Source organism: Vespula vulgaris, chromosome 1 (genome assembly GCF_905475345.1).
Source record: "Vespula vulgaris chromosome 1, iyVesVulg1.1, whole genome shotgun sequence".
Lineage (NCBI taxonomy): Eukaryota > Metazoa > Arthropoda > Insecta > Hymenoptera > Vespidae > Vespula > Vespula vulgaris.
Window position 1 is genome coordinate 16,426,632 of NC_066586.1, and position 22,564 is coordinate 16,449,195.

The 22,564-nt window shown below is 32.6% G+C and overlaps 1 protein-coding gene across 1 annotated transcript in view; it reads right to left on the reverse strand.

Moving 5' to 3' along the window:
* The window catches only part of LOC127065712 (protein gooseberry-like), a 51,263-nt gene that overhangs the window by 24,409 nt on the left and 4,290 nt on the right, over nucleotides 1-22,564 (reverse strand). Inside the window, exon 2 of the mRNA XM_050998487.1 lies at nucleotides 17,431-17,569. The gene's annotated coding sequence lies outside the window, so the exon portion shown is untranslated. The remainder of the gene's footprint in view (nucleotides 1-17,430; nucleotides 17,570-22,564) is intronic.

The following is a 22,564-nucleotide window of genomic DNA, read 5'->3' on the forward strand; positions in this document are numbered from 1 at the left end:
TATGACACGCGAGCTGTTTTTCGCGAAAATTTACAGCCATGTATAATATTTACTTTTAACGAGGACAAATTCAAAGAAAAAAAAGAAAAAGACAAAACAAAGATGGAGGAAAAAAAAGAGAGAGAGGAAAGAAAAAAGATTTATGAAAAAAAAAAGAAAAAACAACCAACAAAAAAAACGAGATTTTTCTTAGGGAAGAAAAATTTTGTCTCGAGGAAAAAAAAGACAGAGAGAGACAGAGAGAGAGAGAGAGAGAGAGAGAGAAGAAAAAAAATAAGTTGGTGGGATGTCACGTGATTTCTCAGACGAAAATCCAATTTTACAAAAATATCGGCCCGTTAATGAGAAATAGTCGCTGAGTCAGCTCAGCCGACGGTAAAAAGTTGAAGGAGCCTCGAGAGACGGCAGACTCCACCAGAGCAATGTTCCTTCTCTCTCTTTCTCTCTCTTTCTCTTTCTCTCTCTCTCTCTCTCTCTCTGCCTTTCTCTCTTTCTCTCTATCTGTCCATGCCATCCCACGCCCCCGGCCAATGAGAAAAATCAACCCCTCCTCCAGTTCGCCCCCTCGACTCTCCTCTTCCACCCCTTTCGATCCTCTTCGCACCTTCTTCCATTCTTTCCCGTCATCTTTCTTTCGCAACGAACACGCTTCCCATTGTGCTGTTTCTTGCACCTTGGAATTCGCACTTCCATCAGGATTCCGTATCCTGGTGGTAGACTTTGAGCGAGCTTCCAAGGAAGCCGATAGATAGATGAAACGTCATCTTTGACGAATTTTATTTTTCCTTGTTTTTTTTTCCTTTTTTCTTAAATTTTTACCCTTATATTCTTATCTTATTTTCTTCCCCTTTTTACCTTCTATCATTTCTTTTTGACAACCGCCTACGTAGAATCTTTGTATGGGAAGGTATGCGAGGAATGAGCGGAGAAATATTTGTAACAATTTTATATATATATATATATATATATATATATATATATATATATATATATATATAATGGTTCACATAGATCACTTCAAATATCTTTGCGCGTGATTGGAAAATGAAGAACATTACATTTACCTTGAAAAAAGGTGATTCAATTTAATTCATAAAATTCACATTCCAATGTTTTATTTACTTGAATAGAAAAAAAAAAATATATATATATATAAAGAAAGAAAGAAAAAAGAAAACTACGAAAAAAGGAAACGAAAAAAACAAATAAAAAAATATCGAACTACGTAAGCATAAGTGCGGGAAGGGAGCATTGAAAATGACTTTATCAGCGTCTCAACTGGTCTCGACACGAAGTTCGAATAAGAAACAACGGGCAAGAACCATCGAGGATTACGACGAAGGAATTTCAATCATTACTATCGGGAATGTAAAACACTTTGTGAGCAACATATGACATCCGGATCACAATGGCCTCGTATAGTTCCTCTCTTCCTCTCCCTCCTCTATCATTCTCTCTCTCTCTCTCTCACTCTCTCTGTCTTTCTCTCTGTCTGTCTCTCTGTTTCATTCTCCTTCTCTGTCTACTCTTCTCTGTTAGCCTCCAGGTCTCCACCAGCAACGGAATGTTCTTCATCATCATCTCACCGCGGGTTACCACGGTAGTCACAACTTCATTCAAGAACGAGATCAAGGAATTCTTTTCAGACGTCTCCTTCCCTCGTCTAAATACGTCAGAGGTTCTAATAAGATTAGAAAAAAAAGCAAAAAGAAAAAAAAGAAAGAAAAGAGAACACGAAAAAAAAGATCAAAAAGGAAAACAAGATAGATAGATAGATAGATAGATAGATAGATAGATAGATAGATAGATGGATGGATGGATGGATGGATAGATGGAGAGAGAGAGAGAGAGAGAAAGAGAGAGAGAGAGAGAGAGAAGTCCCATGTAATTTGTATGGGCATTGTTGGATCAGCAACTTCTAGCAAGTCAAACGAAGAAATATCCTTTTGTATATCGACGTATCGTAGTATAAACGAGTTTGGCTACCGTTTCTTAAAACGATTCGAATCACTTTCTTAAGAGTAGTTCTAACTCTATCTAACGCTATCAATCAAATTTCTGATAATAACTTTGCCTTGAATAATTAACAATTTTTATAATTCTTTATGATCTTCTCGTTCGATTTCTAATGATATTGTTTAATCTATGAAAATTTAAGAAAATTAGATCAGAGAATTATTAATATTTTCGTATAATAAAAATAACGTGCGTTTACGTTTAGATATAGTAGACTCTTAAGTCTACTGTAATAAGGCGTGCGAGTGCGCGCGCGCACGCTCTCTCTCTCTCTGTCTTCTTGTGATGTGTGCGTGTGTGGTCCCCTAATTCATCACGTGCCTCGCGCTCCACGGCTCGCTCGAGCGCGACTCGCCGCGAGTCGCAACGCTCTGATGTTGAAGTACGGCAGCGCGAGGAAATGATCCCTTAAATTGGTCCGACACTGCGGTGGGTCAGTTACAAACCATTTGCATCGTGAAATTATCCGAACGAGATGGTTGCATCAGGATATACTTTAATAAACTTTCTACGATTCTTCTAACGGATACGTTGAAGATAATTATTTATTTTATTTCGAGGGATTTCAGTTCGACGAAAAATGTGTTAAATTTTTATCAATACATGAGCAAATTGTCAATATTACGTAACAGTGGTCATTATCAATTTCCAATTGATATATATATATATATATATATATATATATATATTTATTTATTTATTTCTATAAAACAGTTCCATTCAGAATGAATTTCGATCTGATAGAATAATAGTTTTACAAACACGATTAGAATACGATCATCTTTATAAACGTTCCGTTCGTTAATTCTGGATTAGAAAATTCCTTGTTTCTTTTCTTTTCTTTTTTTTTTTTGGAAACACACCGTGTACTTATATCTCCACCAAGAGTGTATTGGCCTAGGTCGTAGACAAATTGGTCACCATGACTAAAAGTCACGGAAGGAGAGGACGGCCAAGAAAAATAGAAAGAGAAAAAGGGGATGAGTGAAAGAGGATGGGGATGGGTGAAGAGGGACAAGGGATGGGGGAGGAAGGGAAATGCAAAGGAAGATGCAACGAAGAAAGTTAGCGTGCGAGAGACCATCGCTCGATCATGCGCGCCAATTAACACGAGAATGATTAATTTTTGTAACGCCAGCGTTACACCGACACCCCCATCGAGCCATTTGCTCCACGCTCCATTTATGGGATTAGATGCGGTTCGTACAACCAACCGTATCCTGCAATTGAAAATTCTACTTTGTCACGAATATGACGAAGCCACGTGGGCGCATGAATTCTCTCAATTCTCTGATACTTAATTCGGGAAACTCGATAATACCTTCCTTCGGAGAGAGGGAGAGAGAGAGAGAGAGAGAGAGAGAGAAACAATTAAAATCTCTTGATAATACTCGTGATAATGTAATCAACGGATTTCGTTATATTTTTATTAGATTTATCTTGAAAGTTTCTAAAGTTTCGTTTGTTCTATAATATTCTATAATATTCTTTTTTTAAAATATTATTACATTATTAGCTTGAAAGATATTATTATTATATTCAAAGATTCTCTTTTATTTAAGATATTATTGTTATTATTATTTTTTTCTTCTTACAATATTGTTAGGATATTATTTTTAATTTTGGACGTTGTTATTACTATTTTTACGAAACAATATTTTATTTTTTCTTTCAATTTTTAAAAAACATCACGTTTTTATACTGATTATAATATAATATTAATATATATTTTATCGTGATTGCTAATAATACTTCGTTACATCGTTTATAATTTTAAAAAGTAACAATGTCCTACAGGTCGAGAGAACCTTTCGATAGATTAAATATTGAAATAAAATAAAAAAATAAATAAATAAATAAATAAGAATTAAAAAATAATAAAAAGATAAAAAAATTAAGAAATAAAAAAAATGTGCGCTTAAAAGCGATCATGCGAATCGTTGGCAAAATTTTTTTGATCTCCGATCTTCGAAGGAGATCTAGAAACGCGTGAAATATTTTGATCGACAGATCATCGATCGGTATCGCGATATTCTTGGCAGGAACTCTTGGTTAAACGACCGGCGGAGGTGGTGGACAAAAAGTTTTCAAGGGATTCGTCCGTTTAACGAGCGGACATAGTCGCCATCTCAGAGTTTATTATCCGAGCCAGACGACGAGCATTCGTCCGAGCAGAACCGTAAAACGAACGGCACCTACGTGATTCGTGCTCCGTTTCACAGGAGTTAACCGTGCTACCGGACGTCCTCGACAAGTTTATATTAGACGGTAGAGAACCGTCTTTGCAATTTTTACGTGGATCCATCCTACACCCTCGATTCGTTCTTCCAGATACGCGAAAGCGTGGGAATAAATCGATCGACTTTGTATAGTTTTTTCATGGCGACTTATTCTCTTTGTTTTTTTTTTTTTTTATTCAAGATTTTTAACTCGAAGAGTAAATTTATTTATCTGTTTATTTATTCAATATTAAATATTATTATAACTGTATAATAATATGTGTAATATGATATATAAATATTTTATTAATACTATACAATAGAAAGAATCTATTATATATAATAGATGTATAATAATGTTTAAATGTATAGATTATTTAAGATTACTATTTCTATAATTTGTATTATCAAAATATTATAAATTTATTAATATATCTATATATATCTGTTATCATTATCTGTTCGAATATTTATAAATTTTTCATGGGAACTTGTTAAATTCTTGAAATTCTTTCGATTTTTAACTCGTTACGATCGAAAGGAAGAAATATTTGAATATCTTTTCTCTTTTACTTCTTTTTCTTTTCAGATTTTTAAACAAAATTCATTCATTATCCGTTCGAAGATTTTTAATATTAGCCATTAAAAATTTTGAATATTCATTTGATGTCTAACCCGATTTATTTTTATTGATAGAAAGGAAGAAACGAAAGTCGATCGATTAATTTCACTATTACGAAGAGATAGGCCGTGTCAAAAACAGCTTGCTTGGAAACGAACAGGATCGTGAGACTCTCTGATCGGCCCTCCAGGCTTCTCTCCATCATCACCTTCGCCTTTTATCTCGCGCGAGAAACTGATTGAACGTTGTAACGAGTCGACTACCTGTTACGCGTTTTATTAATCCTTCCTCCTGTACGTTTCATCAAATCGTTTAGGTTTTATTCGACTACGTGATTCGAAATTTTTATCATTCTACTCGATCGTTTATTATGAGAACGAGAAAAGATAAAAGAAAAAAAAAAGAAAAAAAAAAAAGTACAAGAAAATATCTCAGAAAATACTTTTTCTCCAACATTTTTTTTCGATGGCAAAACAAAATCTCTTCTATTTTAAATAATTCATTCGACACATACATTAATATATATATTTTTTATATAAATTTATATATAGATATATAAATAAATTTATGTGCAAATTTATATAAAAAATGAAAGACAAAAAAAGAAAGCTACACATAATATATGTATACATATAATTTCTACGTACTATATAATATTTATCACAGAAAACGATTATTCTATTATAAAACGATTATTTATTCTATTTATATATACCCACATCCGTTATTTATATTTAAGAAAAAGATAGAGAGAAAAAAAGACAGAGAGAAATTTTTTCTTATCCAAAGTGAGCGACGCAAAGGTGGCGGTGCGGGTGGCGGCTTTCAGGGTAGAAAATGAAAGAGAAGAGGAGAGGAAGAGGAAGAGGGGAAGAGATGGTTGCGTCCAAGAGAGGCAACACCGATGGTGGAAGGTGCCGCCGATCGTGGCTCTCGTGTTACAAACGAAGCCGACACCCACCTGTGTCCAGCTGTGACTCTCTCTCTCTCTCTCTCTCTCTCTCTCTCTCTCTCTCTCTCTCTCTCTCTCTCTCTCTCTCTGTTCTCCTCTTCTCTCCATTTTCATCTTTCTCTCGCGCAACGATACGAAGGTAGAAATTGAAATCGACCTTCGGCAATAATTAACGTCCATGCCTTGTGGCTGTTCTCCTGACAGCTTTCTGCATATTTCTCTCTCTCTCTCTTTCTCTTTCTCTTTCTCTTTCTCTCTCTTTCTCTCTCTTTCTCTTACAAGAAGTAACTAACAATACTCATATTTCGTTTTCGTCTAAATCAGATAATTAAATGTTATCAACAAAAACATTCTCATGTTCGATAATGTGATATTAATAATTTGATATGCCTCTAGATATTTCTTTTTCTTTTCTATATTTTATTATGTTACTTTATATATTTATTATATTTTAACTGTATATATTTAATTACGTTTTACATGTACTACAGAGAGTAGGATTTATCTTATTATCAGTTTGTGTTTACCATGAAAGGTAAACATATCGGACTACAAAATCTCGAGATATCTGTAGTTAGGTTTTATACACATGTAAACATAAGCGAAGGGCAACGGCCAAAAGGTGATTGCTAGACGAGATATAATAATAATGAAACGTTAGAGGTACTTAGTTACCTTTCAAACTTGTTCGCTGTTAGTCACGTTTTCTTACATTTCCAGTAACATAATCGTTCGTAATTATTACATCATTGTTTAACATTTTTATTGCTGGACTAATATATATATATATGAAAAAAATATATATATGTCTACTTTTCTAACCTTCTAAATATTAAGAAAATCTTGTACAGATTAAAAAAGAAGAAAAAGAAAAGAAACCAAAAAATAATAAAGTCTATAAAATCAATTAGATATACGAAAATAATTCTAGAACGTCGAACGTGTTAAACAAATCAACTATGTAGTTACTTTCTAATTCTTTCTTTGATTCTAAAACTAATCTACGTTTCATTAATAATATAAAATCATCGAACAGGAAGAAGAGGACAAAAAGTGGCAATCATTTTGATGGAAAACACGGATGACAAACATAGCGAGTCTTCCTTCTTTTATAAACAAAGGGACTTTCTCTTCTGACCAACCATATTGTCTTACGATCCTCGGCTTGCGACAGAACGACCGAGTCACGATCGGAAAGATAGTTTCGTACGGTTTGTGATTTTAAAAGAGAGACAAAGCGACATCCCAGACTTTCGACGACGCACGTAAGTAACTACGATCCAATTTTTGCATCATTCTACTACGTAGACACTTATGTACGTTTTATTTGTACTTTAACAGAACCGATTTCTCTCTCGTATCATTATTTTTATTATTAAATATTTGTAAAACGGCGATGCGCAAATAGTACGTAAGTCTAAACAAGAATCGTGTTTTTCTTTTTTCTAACGTTACAAATTTGTTTCGTTATACTCGTACGTATTTGTTTATAATAAATATAATTACATAATGTTTATTATAACATTAATTTAATAAAAAAATGTTTTTAGATAAATGAGTATACATATAGATATAGTGTATATTATGATATCGATATCATAATTATTTTATTTGTATAACTATATCATAATTATAATAATTACTAGTAATACTAATAATTTATATTCATACTATTAACGTGTGTAAATTTTTTATAATTGTAATAAATTTACTACGATTATATTTGTTATAATTCGTGCGACATTATAATAGATAGACGATGATACAAATTTAATTGTAATTTTTAAAGCAAAAAGAAAAGAAAAAAACGTAGTAAAATCGATCCTCTTAAAAAAATTTTATTCTTCTCCATAAGAAAATATTGAGATTAATAATGTGTGCACCAATGGGGTTATAAACCCTTCGACAATTCGCATCATCGACCTTCGGCTTATAACAACTCGCAAAAAGACGATCGTGGAAGAACTCACTGACGAGTTAATTGCCCGACTTAAACGAGTAATTATATCGGCCATTATCGATAGACGACTTTTAAAATTCGTTTTCATTTCGTACAATGACGATAGAAAGAGAAAGATGAGTTCATGGTGTTTTTGCTTAAGCGAGATTAGTAAACGTCCCCGTTCTTCCATCTCTCTCTCTCTCTCTCATATTATTATTATTGTTATTATTATTATTACCTAGGATATTATATAGAAAAATAAGAAAAAAAAAGACAAATAAAAAATGGTTACTCTTCCATCGCCAAAGAGAAATAAGAGAAAAGGTATTATAAGCTATAAGGTAATTAAGCTTCTGGAATTAGCTGAGGTGAAGAGAATAAGAGAGAATAAGAAAGAAAGAGAGAGAGAGAGAGAGAGAGAGAGAGAGACAGAGAGAGAAAGGGTAAAGGATAAAGAAAAAAATATATATATAAAATTTTCCCTCCAGGCTGTTGTCATCGACATAGAAAAAAGAACTCTGATCACAATGCGGTCCAATTTTTGTATTCTCTTCTCTCTCTCTCTCTCTCTCTCTCTCTCTCTCTCTCTCTCTCCTTCTCTCTTTTTTTCTTCCTCACTTCTATTTCTTTAGCTTTATCACACTTTGCTCCTCGCGGCGTTTCTTTTTCACCCGAAGATTCTTCCAGAGGCATGAATGAACCAGGACTTGGGTATCATTAATTAAACTTTCGAGCTACCGTCCAGCACAGGGGTTCTCAATCTCTTTCTTTTTCTACCTCTCTCTCTTTCTCTCCCTCTCTCTCTCTCTCTCTCTCTCTCTCTTTTTCTTTCATTTAATTAACGAGTAACGGTATTATTATCAGAAAGTTCGAGATTTTGATTATTTTTTCCTTTTTTTTTTCTTTTTTGTTTTTTCTTTTCTGAAATATAATCCTGATATATCTACATATAATTATGTATAGCTAAATGTATATTCGAGAATATTATAGATTATTAATAACAATTTTGAATTATGTTAATAATTGTTCGATAATTGGATTGATAATGACATCAAGGTCAAGTTGAGTACCATCGAGAACGAGCACCTGTAAGTTTTAACCTGGCAGATGTAAGTGGTTGCTGTGTTTCTTTACAGATTAGAAAGATTAGAAGCACGTGGCTTGGTAGATATTTTTACGATGTAACGCCACAAGTTTATAAAAATATTCTAAACGGAGAAAGGAAATTTTCATCTGTCTGTATCATAATATTCAATGATACGAATTGTTAGAAAGATGTATTTATCTTCGCGATGTTAAATTAAAAATTTGTAAAAGAAAATTCTTGGTGTCCATATTTGTTCTTTTAACGTATTCGTTCGATTAAAAATATTAGATTGATTATTTCAAAATGTTTAGGAAAAAACTGTATCTTTCGATGTCTATTAATATTAAATTAAAGAGATTAATTAATTAATTAATCGAAAAGATTATTAAAAAGTGCATTGAAAATAACGACATAAGGAACTCGTAAAAAAAAGTTTGCGAAAGAAAGAAACAGCCATTCTATAATCGTCGAGAATTAAAACAAAAAAAAAAAAAAAAAGAAATAAATAAAATTTTCGTATAATATAAAAATCATTTCGACTTTGTATCAAGAAGGTATCATATTCCACGAGATATCGAAGATCATTTAGATAAGGATACGGCGTAAAAGAAAGAAAATCAAAACAAAAAATCAAAAATCAAAAAAGAAAAAAATTCAAAAAAAAAAAGAAAAGATGAACGATAAAAAGAGAGAGAGAAAGTGAAGAAGAAAAAGAAAAGAAAAATAAGAAAGACAAGAAGGAGCAAGAAGAAGAAGAAGAAGAAGAAACAGAAGAAGAAGAAGAAGAAGAAGAAGAAGAAGAAGAAGAAGAAGAAGAAGAAGAAGAAGAAGAAGAGAAAGAAGAAGGAGAAGAAGAAGAAGGAAAGACTCGAGAAGAGGAAGAAGAAGGAGAAGAAGAAGAAGGAAAGACTCGAGAGTCGGCTCGATCAAGAGTCGATGACTGGACAAGTTTGCGTGGGTATGGATGAGTAGTATGTATCTCGGCAGGTTCGAGAAATGGCGGCTGAGGCGACAGCGGCCTCCTCTCTCTACCATTCCTCCTCCTTTCGTGAAGAAGCCGTGGGGCAAATTAGGTAAAAACAAAACCACTATCCTACTCTCTTTCTCTTTCTCTTTCTCTCTCTTTCTCTCTCTCTTTCTCTCTTCCATCTTTCTTCGTTTCCATTTTCAGAGTCACGCCGACTCTTACACGAACACGCTCGGCAACGAAGAAGAAGAAGAAGAAGAGGAGGAAGAAGAAGAAGAAGAAGAAGAAGAAGAAGAAGAAGAAGAAGAGGAAGAAGAAGAAGAAGTAGTAGTAGAAGAAGAAGTAGAAGAAGAAGAAGACAAGAACAAGAGTTCTGGAAGAAGAAAAGAGAGATGAGGAAGAGGAGGAATTGAAGGAGAGAGAGAGAAGGAGAGAGAGAGAGAGAGAGAGAGAGGGAGGGAGGGAGAAGTGTTACAGGAGCTTATTGTGCCACAGTAATGGGTCTCAAGTAATTAACCGAGCTCTTCCCTAAGCCTGTTGCTGTTGCCGTTGCTGTTACTGTTACCGATGTTGTTGCCGATGCTACTCTCTTACATTGGGTCGCCATCGCTTCTTTTTTCCGGACCCTTCTCGATCAGAACCTTCTTCTTCGTCTTCTCTTTTCTCGTCCTTTGATCTAAGCTAGACACACGAGATATTCGAGAATGGTAGAGGTTGATACTCGTGCAGAGTCATCAAAGGGCGTGAGCATCTCAGTTTCATATACATACATACATACATACATACATATATATATATATATATATATATATATATATATATATATATATGTATATTATATATTGTATATGCTATATACATAATTTCGACTTTGAAAATTCTCAGCTTTGTTCGGTCTTTCAAGTTCTGATAAAAATAGTAGTTTTTAGATTTTAGGTTATCGAATTCGTCAAGGATTTTTCTAATGAATTAATTTGTATTGACTATATTGATTAATATGTTTTTTCTTTTTTCTTTTTTTTTCAATTAAAATTATCGTATATCTTTCATGTATACGATACATACGAAACATACTGTTCTTAAATCATCCGGTTGTTAACAAGTAGCTGTTTATCGATATCAAGGAAAGTTTTTTATTACATTACTAATAAATTAATATCATTTTTAATTAATTAATACGCATAGATAGGTATATTGTATATTTTAATGAAAACGACATTTTTTCCTTTTAAAAATTTCTATTAGATTTTTCATCAAGAATTAAAAAATATTCCGATCAGTATATTCTCCGATCAGTATACTCTCTCCGATCATTATAATTCAGTGAAGAAAAAACAAAAAAAAAGAGAAAAGAAAAATAATGAAACGTATAATGATCGTCGTGGATCAATGAAGGACAATTTATAATGTCATAAATAAGTTGAAACATTTGTCAATGGGTGTCCAATTGTACAAAGAAAAAAGAAAAAAAAGAAAAAAGAAAAGATCCATTTTTCAATTCATTCCAATCGATGTATATCATAATCGTTCTCATTTCCATTTGATTTCATTCCCGTTTAATCGAGAACGAGGTCCCATTTTTCTTCGTTCTTTTCGGCCTCGAGGCCGAAGAGGTTTCTTCGTACGTTAAATCCGGTAGCTGATTCCAATCCGACACGGCGTGATGCTAACGGCCAGATATGTTCTCGCGCACGATCGGTAAACAAATGATCTCGATCTCGAGCGAGCGATCGTTTTAATTAACCGCAGCACCAAGCTGCCACGATGACGCGGATCCATTATACACAACGTTCTGGATCCGCACGTTCCTCATTAAATCGTCGCTTCGTTATCTTCCAACAGCAATTTTCCTTCTTTTTCTTCTATTTTTCTTTTCTCTTTTTTCTTTACCATTTTCGACACATCCACGTTCATTCGTATTTGTTAATAGTATTGGATAGGAAAAATAATGTAAAGGTATGTAAATTAATGCGACAGTGTGTATTAAAAAAGCAACATTGTTTAGGTATGAGTGTGTATGCGTATATGATGTTTCTTGGAATGATAATGGTCATTCATGCGTGAATGAGTTAACTTAGGTATATATTTGAAATGGTATTTTTAATTCAGTTTTAAAGAGATATAAATGTACGAGTTAATGACTGTTACGAAGCATTAAAGAACTGGAACGACTCACTTAAATACTTTGTAGAGTCTTATACAGTAGTATATTGTTGTATCGTTTTATACAGTGTTCAATAAAATAGTATAACATTGTATCGAGTTACGTGTGCAATATTAAATATAAATAATTTCTTAAATCGTAGAACGTAAAAAGAATTTTATTATATTCCTTATTTGGTTTATTAAATTTTGACGAGAATTATTATTAAAAATTGTAACTTAAAATTTAATACATATATACATATATATATACGTGTGTGTGTGTATGTATGTATATATGTATCGACTGATATTCTTTACTCCAGCTAGTATGTACTCACTTCCCTATATAATTATTTATAGATAAGTATTTCTTGATCGTATAACAGTTAAATCCCATTTATAACAGCTTTACGGAGTATCAAAGCAAAATAAATTTACGGGATAATCGAAGGACGTTTTACGACGGTCGAACTAAAACTTCAACGTTAGACTTTGTAACGAAATAAGATAAAAGGTAATGGAGGGAAATAAAGGAACAGGAACAGGAACAAAAACAAAAACAAAACCAAAGAGCAAAACCAAAAACAAAAACACAAAAAAAAAGAAAAAGATATCCATCCACGTGCTCGTGAACGAACAGTCGACAGAAAATAAGAATAAGAATAAGAACGTTCTCTCTCTCTTTCTCTCTCTCTCTCTCTCTCTCTCTCACGAGACGAGAAGGACGCTTGATTAGTCGTTGCCTGGAATAAGAGGAGGAGGAGGAAGAGGAAGAGAAAAAGGAGGAGAAGGAGAAGGAGGAGGAGGAGGAGGAGGATGATGGTGGTGCACATCATTCCGATCCACTTCTGGCGGCTCCCTGTGTTACAGCAAACGCCGAGATTGTGGATGATGCCGGCCATTGTTGTTCGGGAAAAACTCGAATGTGCCTTCAGGAGGAATGAAAAAGGGAGGAGAGGTGGTGGCGGTGAGGGGAAGGAGAGAGTACAGCGAGAAAGAGGAGGAGGAGGAGGAGGAAAGAACTGAGAAAGACAGAGAAAAAGAGAGAACGAGAGAGAGGGAGAGAGAGAGAGAGAGAGAGAAAGAGAGGGAATGAGAAAACGAGGTTGGAAAAGAAGAGTGAAAGAGAAAGAAAGAAAGAGAGAGAGAGAGAGAGATAAAAGAAAAAGAGTGTCGGCAGCGCTCGTTTGAGGTAGCCGCCGGCTCATTCACGTTTCGAAATGAGATCGGCCTCTTTCCTTCTCCCTTCCGATCCCTCTCGCTCTTTCTTGCACGCTTATAGCCCTCTTGTATGCCACCGGATAGTCAGTTCATATCCCTCTTTCGTCCCTCCACCTCCTCCTCCTTCTCCTCCTCCTTCTCCTTCTCCTTCTCCTCCTTCTTCTTCTCTCTCTCATTCTCTTTCTTTCTTTCTTTCTTTCTTTCTTTCTTTCTTTCTTTCTTTCTTTCTGTCTTTCTTTCTTTCTCTGTCTTTCTCTCTATCTCTTTCTTTTTCTCTCTTTCTCTCTCTTCCTCTCTCTTGTTTCTTCATCGATCTCCGGGACCACCTATTCGACACCTTTTCTGACACTGTCATAAATCTAGGTCTAGATAACTCCTGTCGTAGACTTGCCGCACTATCAAAGGAAATTTATTGCTCTTTTCTAATCCAGCAGCGATGAACTTCCGATCGTATATTATTAAGCGAAGAGAATTTTAATGGGGGACGCGTCGATCTCCTCCTCCCTTTCTCCCTCCCACTAGATTTTTTTAATAAGTCGATTATCTCTCTCTCTCTCTCTCGTTCTCTTTCTCTCTTTTTCTATCCATTTGTCTATCTTTCTGTAGAGAAGTACGAGCGATTTAAATTGAATTCGTGTCGTTATGCCATAGAAAATTATTCGTACCTGCGTTCCTTTCAAAATTATTTTTCTCAAGATCGTCCAAGTTCGACGTAAGTAGTATTTATTTACTTACTTACTTACTTACTCAATTAAGTACTGTTAATTATGAGAAGTATTGTTCGATAAATATCTTATCGTTTTCAAGATATTTTCTGCATTACCTTTTCAATTTGTTATTAATTTAGACATAATTAATTGGTATAAATTAATTACGTTAATACTGCATATAATGCGTAACTCGTTTTTACTCGTTCGATCCGTCTCTCGATGAACTAAAAAACTAGATTCAATGATCAGAATTTTTTTTTTTTATAACTTAAAATCAATAGATCCAATAAAACTAATGATATGAGATATACATTTTTCCACAGAAATAATAATAATAATAATAATAATAAAGCAGTAAAAAAAAAGAAAAAGAAAAAAGTAAGAAAAAAAAAATAAGATAAAATTAGAAAAAAGTAAATCTCCCCTAGTCACCTATGCGGTGGTCCTTTATATTTATTCTTACACGTGGGTATACTATCGGCGAGGTATACATATGCGGTGATAAGAAGTCTGTTCGACGAACAAAAGGCAAGGTACCCCGTAGCGTTATTCGGTAGCACGTAACGACGTCATTTCCCTGTCAGACGTTTCCGGTGCAAATTAATTTATCAAGGCAGCCGGTCCACATAGTCTTCTTCTTCTTCTTCTTCTTCGTCGTCGTCGTCGTCGCCGTCGTCGTCGTTGTTGGTGTTGTTGGTGTTGTCGTTGTCGTTGTCCTTCTCGTCCTTCTGTCCGTTCGTCCGTCCATCCGTCCGTCCGTCCGTCCGTCCGTTCGCCCGTCGTTGACCGACACACCGGAGCAGCGCCCACAAAATTACGTCCCTTTTTTTGTACACGTTCTCTCTCTTTCTCTCTCTTTCTCTCTCTTTCTCTCTCCTTAAATTAGGACCCAATTGCTCTCCGCGATCGACTCGGTGCCCCGCTGATTTTGCGATCTTCTGATTCTTTGTTCCTCCTTCTTATGGTAGAAGATTGGATTTATCTCTGACACCCACCAGCATTGCCGTCGGACTCATAACGAGTCATGATTTCTTATCAATATTTGATGAATTTTTTGAAAGTAATATATAATATATCTTTGAATATTTAAAATTTCTTTTCTCTCAGAATTATTATTTAATATATCATCGATAAGATAAATATATAATTTATAATTGTAGATGTAATTTATATACGATCCCAATTACGAAACAATTTTGATAAATTTATGAATAATTTATAGATTTATGGATTTATAGAATAGAGGATAGTTGGAGTAATCGATTTTAGCGAATTTATAAATAATCTATAGATTTGTATACACATGTTTAGATAGCTTTATAAATTTGTTAAGTTTTTTATTGATCTATAGATCTATATATATATATATATATATATATATATATCTTATTATATATATATCTTATAGATGAGATACTTTAAATATAAGTATTATATGATATATCACATTGTTATCATCAGAGATGAAATCGTAACAATCAAGCGAATCATTGAAAATAACTGAAGCACATATGATCTTTCAAAGTTGATACATTTTTCCTTCCCTTGTAATTATCCAAGATGATCGTGATTATCCTTGCACATGTTACATGTTACATGTTACATGTTACATGTATCTTGTATTAAAGATTTAGATTAGTCATTCCGAACAACGTGAAGAACGTGTCATATTTTCTTATGAATAATTAAGAAATTTTCTTCGGCATCGGACGTAACCAATCTAAGAAATTATTCTCTTCCAAGATCATCGAGGATATATTAGATCATTTTCACGGATACCAAAAAGTGTTAATCTTTAGACCGAAATAAGCAAAACATTGGACCTCACCTATTATTAGAGACAATTAATGAGATACGCTTTCCGCATAGAATCTATCCGTGGTAACGCGCGTTCGATTCGCCTATCTCTCCGTAGAGACTTCCTATCTAACTAATCGCTAGTACTAATCACCAATCTCACTAGCTTAGATCTAATCTCAAAGTGATTCAAACCTACCGATTATAAGGAACATCCTAACTATTAAGGTACTACGATACTCTATAAAATTGAATGCTATAGCAGGTACTATACCGAATAGCGACTACTACTCTATTTATTCTGCTAACAATGAATGGACTTCAATTCGTCCCAGAATCCGAAAAATCTATAATCTCTCCAGTTAGAGAAAATATTTTTAGCATTCGTCGGAAAACAGATCGTTTATATTTCTAAATAGATTCTTTCTGACAATATTAGCTAGAAAGTTTAGCCAATTTGTAATGCGAGAAAGGTGACAACAATCCTCCCAATCTTATGTTAGTAGTAAAAGGGTTAGCAATAGGAAGAGTTAACTTCTCTCGCGGTAAATCTGATAATCCTTGTTGTTAGCAGAGTCTTTTTGTGGTACCCCCTGTGGTGAATCTCAATTAGTCGCTCCCAAAGGGACTATTTCTTAGCTAGTCAGATGTCATAATTTTGATGAATATATTCTTTGAAAAATATTCTTTTACGTGTTCATGGTTAAAATCAGTGAAGTTGAAATTCGTTGTTAAAGTTGCCGTTACTTTTACAGGTAGCTTTTGCCGATGGCTTTTTGGCAAGCGTAAGTAATCCAATTGAATGCTAAGTAACGAAAAAAACATTAGTTATAAATTTTCCAAAATTTTCAAAATTTTCAAAAATTACTACTGGGTGGTCATACTTCGGAACAACCACGCCTATTTTAACCGACAGAGATAAGTATTCTTCTTCAGAAATGTTAAGATTCTGTTGGTTTGGACCACTCAATGTGTCCCTCAATGGGTCGCTATGAGTTGTAAAAGATTTGTATATTATCCTTAAAAAAGAAACAAAACAAGAAGAAAAATTTAAATTTCAAATCTTCGTAAAAGATCTTAAAATAAAAATTATCTACTGCATTAATACAATATTATTATTTACGTATATATATATATATATATATATATATATATATTTTTTAATAGAATCTCAAAGTGAAAAAATATAATTATGCGTAACATTGTTTGAACGATCATGATATAGTATAATTATCATCTTAAAAGCAACAGAAAAGTTTCGAGATTTTTGTTAAAATCTTTAACACTAGCAAACAATAATTATTAAACGATATAATTACGAAACGATAATTATTAAATTGATATGATGAATAACATTAATATTAACCTCAAGTAACTTATTAATTTTATATATGTGATTAAAACAATTCGATATTGCTAAATTAAAAGTATGATTGGTGAGAAGGAGAAAAAGAAAGAGAGAGAGAGAGAGAGAGAGAGAGAGAGAGAGAGAGAGAGAGAGAGAGAGAGAGAGAGAGAAAGAGGAGGAGAACTCATAATACAAAATAAAAGAAAAAAAAAAAAATAAACATGCATTTATCTTTCTAGATTTTGAAACTTTTTCGATTAGTACTCGTTCAGCACGTGTATAGATACATATTTCTAACATAAATATCAAGATTATTTTAATATTGTGGATAATGATAAATAGTTTGTTTGGATAAGTCGCAATAAAGGTATCAATTGTTGTTAGAAATACTATAGTAATACTACCTTCTACAGGACAGCCACCAGATGGAAAATTTTCACAGAATTCCAAAAATCACCTTAGAAGAATTGAAACGTGTCCTTCATTCGTGTCCTTCTACAGAACTTTGGCGCACTTCACGTATAAATAGCAGATAAATGGCCACTAAAACAGATAAATGGCCATAATGTATAAAAGTGCGTTATGCTGTTGTAGTTATACGAAAAGTCATAATTCATAACTATCTGTCGAGAATATTTTCTCATAATGTACAACTAATTGTTCAAAATCGATGAAAATTTTTATTAATTGTTAGGACCGAGATTTTTCTTAAATAAAAACTTTTTAGGCGTTTTATATATGTCTATATAAATAATATATATATGTGTGTATGTGTGTGTACGTTTAGGATGATTCAATGAATGATGACTCACTACTTTTTTTGAATCTTCAGTACATCCTAAATTTAATCTATATCGAATAAATACGTTTGTAAAAAAATAGATATCTACGTACGAAAAATAATAATATCGATAAAACTGAAATATTTTTGTAAAAAAAAAAAGAGTTAAAACAAAAAAAATAATTTCTTTTGCTCGCATAAAATTTCTCTAACAAGAGATCAGATAAGTCCAAAGATGTTGAACATCCTCCATGTAATCACTTATCACATCTATCATATCTAATTCAGTCGTCTTGTTTCGATGCACAGCTATATTGTTCCTAGCCGATGCATTAAGCATTACATTAATTTATATAATACATGATAATTAATATATAGTTCTATATATTGGTATAATATATAGGAATTAATTTATATAATATATAGTAATAAGGTAGAAATACAAAAGATACGGTAATATAAAATTGTATAAAAAAATAGAAAATAGAAAGTAGAGTAGATATAAAAAAATGAATACCCGTATATACTATACATACTAATAATACCTAATATAAAGTATACACACGCAAAACCTAATAATAATAATAATTTTCCCTCGTATCGATTAATTCCAATCTCAAACGACAAACACATCAAACTAGAACGGAATTTGTTACAGATTAAAATAACAAAAAAAAAAAAAAAAGAAGAAAAAAGAAAAAAGAAAGGAGAGTGAAAAAAAATTTAAGCCCTATCCACCTCCCCTAGAAATAAATCAAGTAACTTTTTGCATGGTAGATAAAACGTGGGATAGCGATTATCACTGGCGCGAAACTCGCAAAAGTAAGTACTTACTTACTTACTTTGTTACTTACTTACTTACTTACTTACTTACTTACTTACTTACGTGCCGTGTCTTATCGTTACAATAGTTACTATACTATCTCTCTAAACACTTCGTGCGTATCCTCACCTCCGTTTTTCTTATTGTCAGTGGTACTTACTCGTCCGTTATAGAGGGGGTTCAAGTAGGCGTGGCAAAAGGCGGTCCAATTCCCTCCACTCCATCGGAATATATATATATATATATACTTCGAAAGATAACTCGGAGAACTTCGGAAGTTCGTTCGTTTCGACTTAAAGAGTGTGGAAGAGGAGTCGGTTTTCTCCCTTCTCTTTGTAGCTACCCCCTCTCCACTCTTACACTCCTATCCACTTCCCCCTTCCACCATCCTCATGTCCCCCTACCAACCCATCCTCATATTGTTGATTAGAGAAAGAACACTCTTAGCGCCATGACGAAAGTACGATGTTGATTGCTATAATATCGATTTTGATCTCTCGGTCATATTTTTATTTGTAACCAACAGATTTCTAGCTTTTCGTTAATGATTTTATATTATACGGATGGATGTTAATTTTCTTCCCTTTTTTTCTTCTTCTTCTTTTTAACTACACTATTATCCTATAATTTTATCAAATTAGTAGATATGTGAATTGTTTTATTATATTCATTTTGTTTTTCATTGTATCGTTTTTCATTAGATACATATGTATATATTATTTACAAATGTCAACTCGTTTTTGGCGACGAGACAAGACACAGAAATAACTTAATCGATTCATCCTTTTCGTCTCTGGATATACATTTTTGATAATTATAGCTTAAGATGCAAAGACATACAAAAATAACTCGTAAAAAGGATACTACATAGGTAGAGAAACTATTCGCGACTCGCGACGTTTATATCGGCCATGCGAGCGTAAAAATGGAAAGTCATAAATCTTGAGATTTTCCGTGTGTCGTGTGGCTGCTAAAGCGAGAGACCGGCTTAAATGGCACGTTTATCGGAGCGTTAAATCAAATATCGTTGGCAATACACCATGGTAAAGGTTCATGCTTTATTCCAAGCCAAGTTCAAACGGCTTCCGACTAAACTTATCATGAAAATATCGTCAATGTCGTACATGGATTTTTATTACAATATTATACATATATATATATATATATATATATATGTATGTATATCTATGTATGTATATCTATGTATAATATAATATCTATGTGTATGTATACAAATATATATATTCATAAATATTCATATATTATATGTTGAGTATTTCATATGATAGATACTAATTTTTGCAAGAAATAAAATTTTATATTGATATTTAAAACAATTATTGTTGCTATTTATTATGTTTTAATTCAATTTAATTTTTCATTTTTTGTTTTTTAGAAGGAATTTATTTGTTGCAACGGGATATAATAAATTTTTATACGACATGCATCAAACATTCAATCTATAAATTATATAAAGTAAATTGAGAATAAAAAAAATCATAGAAGGATTAAGATGATTATTGAGACAACTATGAGATATGACTTTTTATTTTAGGATTTCATTGCTTAAAATCAATTTTTGTAGAATTCGGATATTTTTTTGAAAATATAAAGGAAAAGAAAGAAAGGAAGAAACGTGGCTATCTTATACGGCCTTGGATTTCCATTCCAAGGTCATATATCTCTTCGCAATATGATTTACGAGATTGACTTTCTTATAGAATACAAACAAAAATCGAATTTTACGAGTTGATGATTTTACGAGGGGCTCGAAAGTAGAGGTTTCAATGGTGGCCGTCGTGTGGCCGTTTTTCAACCATAAGAAATCTTTGTAAACTCTAAGATTTGTCGCATTTTATGTTAAAGGACATGAAATTTTATATATTTCTTTCTAACTTTTGTTACTTCATAGTTTCGTTTTTCCGCCATTCTTTAATTTATTGTATTAACTAAAATAAATTTATATTTATATCTTTAATTTATGTCATAAATCTACGTTTGTTTTATAATCGACACTAGATAAAATTGATTACATATGTCGATATGTAGATATGTTGGTTATGTTTTTCTATAAATTATTTCAATAATTTTCAATAATTTTATATACCTTTTATTATTATTTTTTTATGGAAAATGAAGAAGAAATATCTAAAAATATCTATCTTTATAAACAATATATATATATATATATATATATATATATATATATATATATATATACACACACACATATACACACATATATAAATTAAATTCTCTCTTCAAACTTGTCATATGACAAATTATAGTTACACCAATAGAAATTTGCAAAAATCGGAGAAATCGTCGACGAGTTTGAAAGAGATGGAAGAGGCCGTTCATTCGTACCTCAAAAAGACGTAAAATTTCATTTACAAATCCATTTACGGTCAGATTTGTTAACTAAATTCCGTGAAATGTCCGTTATCGCAAGTCAAAGTCTTTTCATTCTCGAGGACGAAATATTGTTGTGGAGGTGCTTCAAACTTTCTCAAAAATCTTTCATCCGCACGTGTTCTGACACCTTAATGCAATTTTTATGCAAAATCATCGTGACAAATAACGTTAGTAAATACCTATGGATATACATACATACTCATATAGTACATATGTATACCTAAGTATCGATTATAACTTAGAATTGTTTCGATTATGATGACGTCGATAAGAAGGTGTAGATAAGGATGAGTATAAAAAATTGAGATGAATTTTAATGGACGACATATTGTTTGCTTATTTGTCAGCTACTACCAACTACGATACAGAAGAACGATTTTACGTAGGGGAAGGATAATGATCGCTACCGGTGTTGCGGCATCCTTTAAAGTTTGCTTCATCGAAACCCTGACGCAGCAAAATTTCCGGCGGCTGCTCTTCTCGAAGAAGAAAGAAGAGGAGAAGAAGAGCCGGGAGGAAGGATAGATAAATTTTGACTTGTTTCTTTCTCCTTTTTTCTCTTCTTTTCTTTTTTTTTTAATTTTTTCAATATATGCCGCGACTATGAGAATTCTGAATCGTTATATACACGGATTTGATTAATATTATTAAATTGTCGCGCAATTTTTGTCGTCATTATTTTTCGATTATGTCGGAACCTTTTTTTTGTTGCCAAAAAGAAAAGAAAAGAAAGAAAAAAAGAATAGGAATATCCCTTTTGCATCTGAAATTTAACGATATTTCGATAAGATTAAAATAAAAAATTCATTTTGTTTTAAATTGTTATATCAACTTTGTTAATCGTATTCGTAAACATAGAAAAAGATTGTGTAACGATTTGACATTAGAATAATTATCAAAGAGCAATTGTTATCGTTACGATCGCTAGCAACGTCGTAGATGTAATTATCTAATTATCAAGAGTGCGTCAAAACGTGGAATTATTCTCTTTTTATGTAATATCTTCAGTTCGCACATTGTTACGGAGTTTTTCCCCGTGTTTCGAATTAAAAAAGAAAAAAAAAAGAAAAAAAACAAAAAAGGTTTGTCTTATCAAATACGATAGAGAAATAATTATAAAAAAAAAAAAAAGAATTAGATAATAAGATGATAAAATTAATCTTGCTCTGTGGTAATTGTGTAAACTTTATTTCTCTTTTTCATTCTTTTTCTTTTTTTTTTAAATATGTTTTAATTAAAAAGACAATTATCTAGTCGTCGTTAGATCTATAGTTCATTTAATATCTATCTTTTTCTTCCTCTTTTTTTTGTATTCACGCTTGTAAAAAATTGCCTCGCATAAAATGAAATTGTATAATACTACTTTCGATGAGAAATATTTATATCGATCGATTCTATGATCAGACAAAACTGGCATCGCAAACAATAGCATCCATCTTACGACGACGTTAAAGCGTTTCAACGAAGAAAAGGCTTTAACGTTGTGATACGGTTTACAGAAAAAGAAACAAAAAATAAA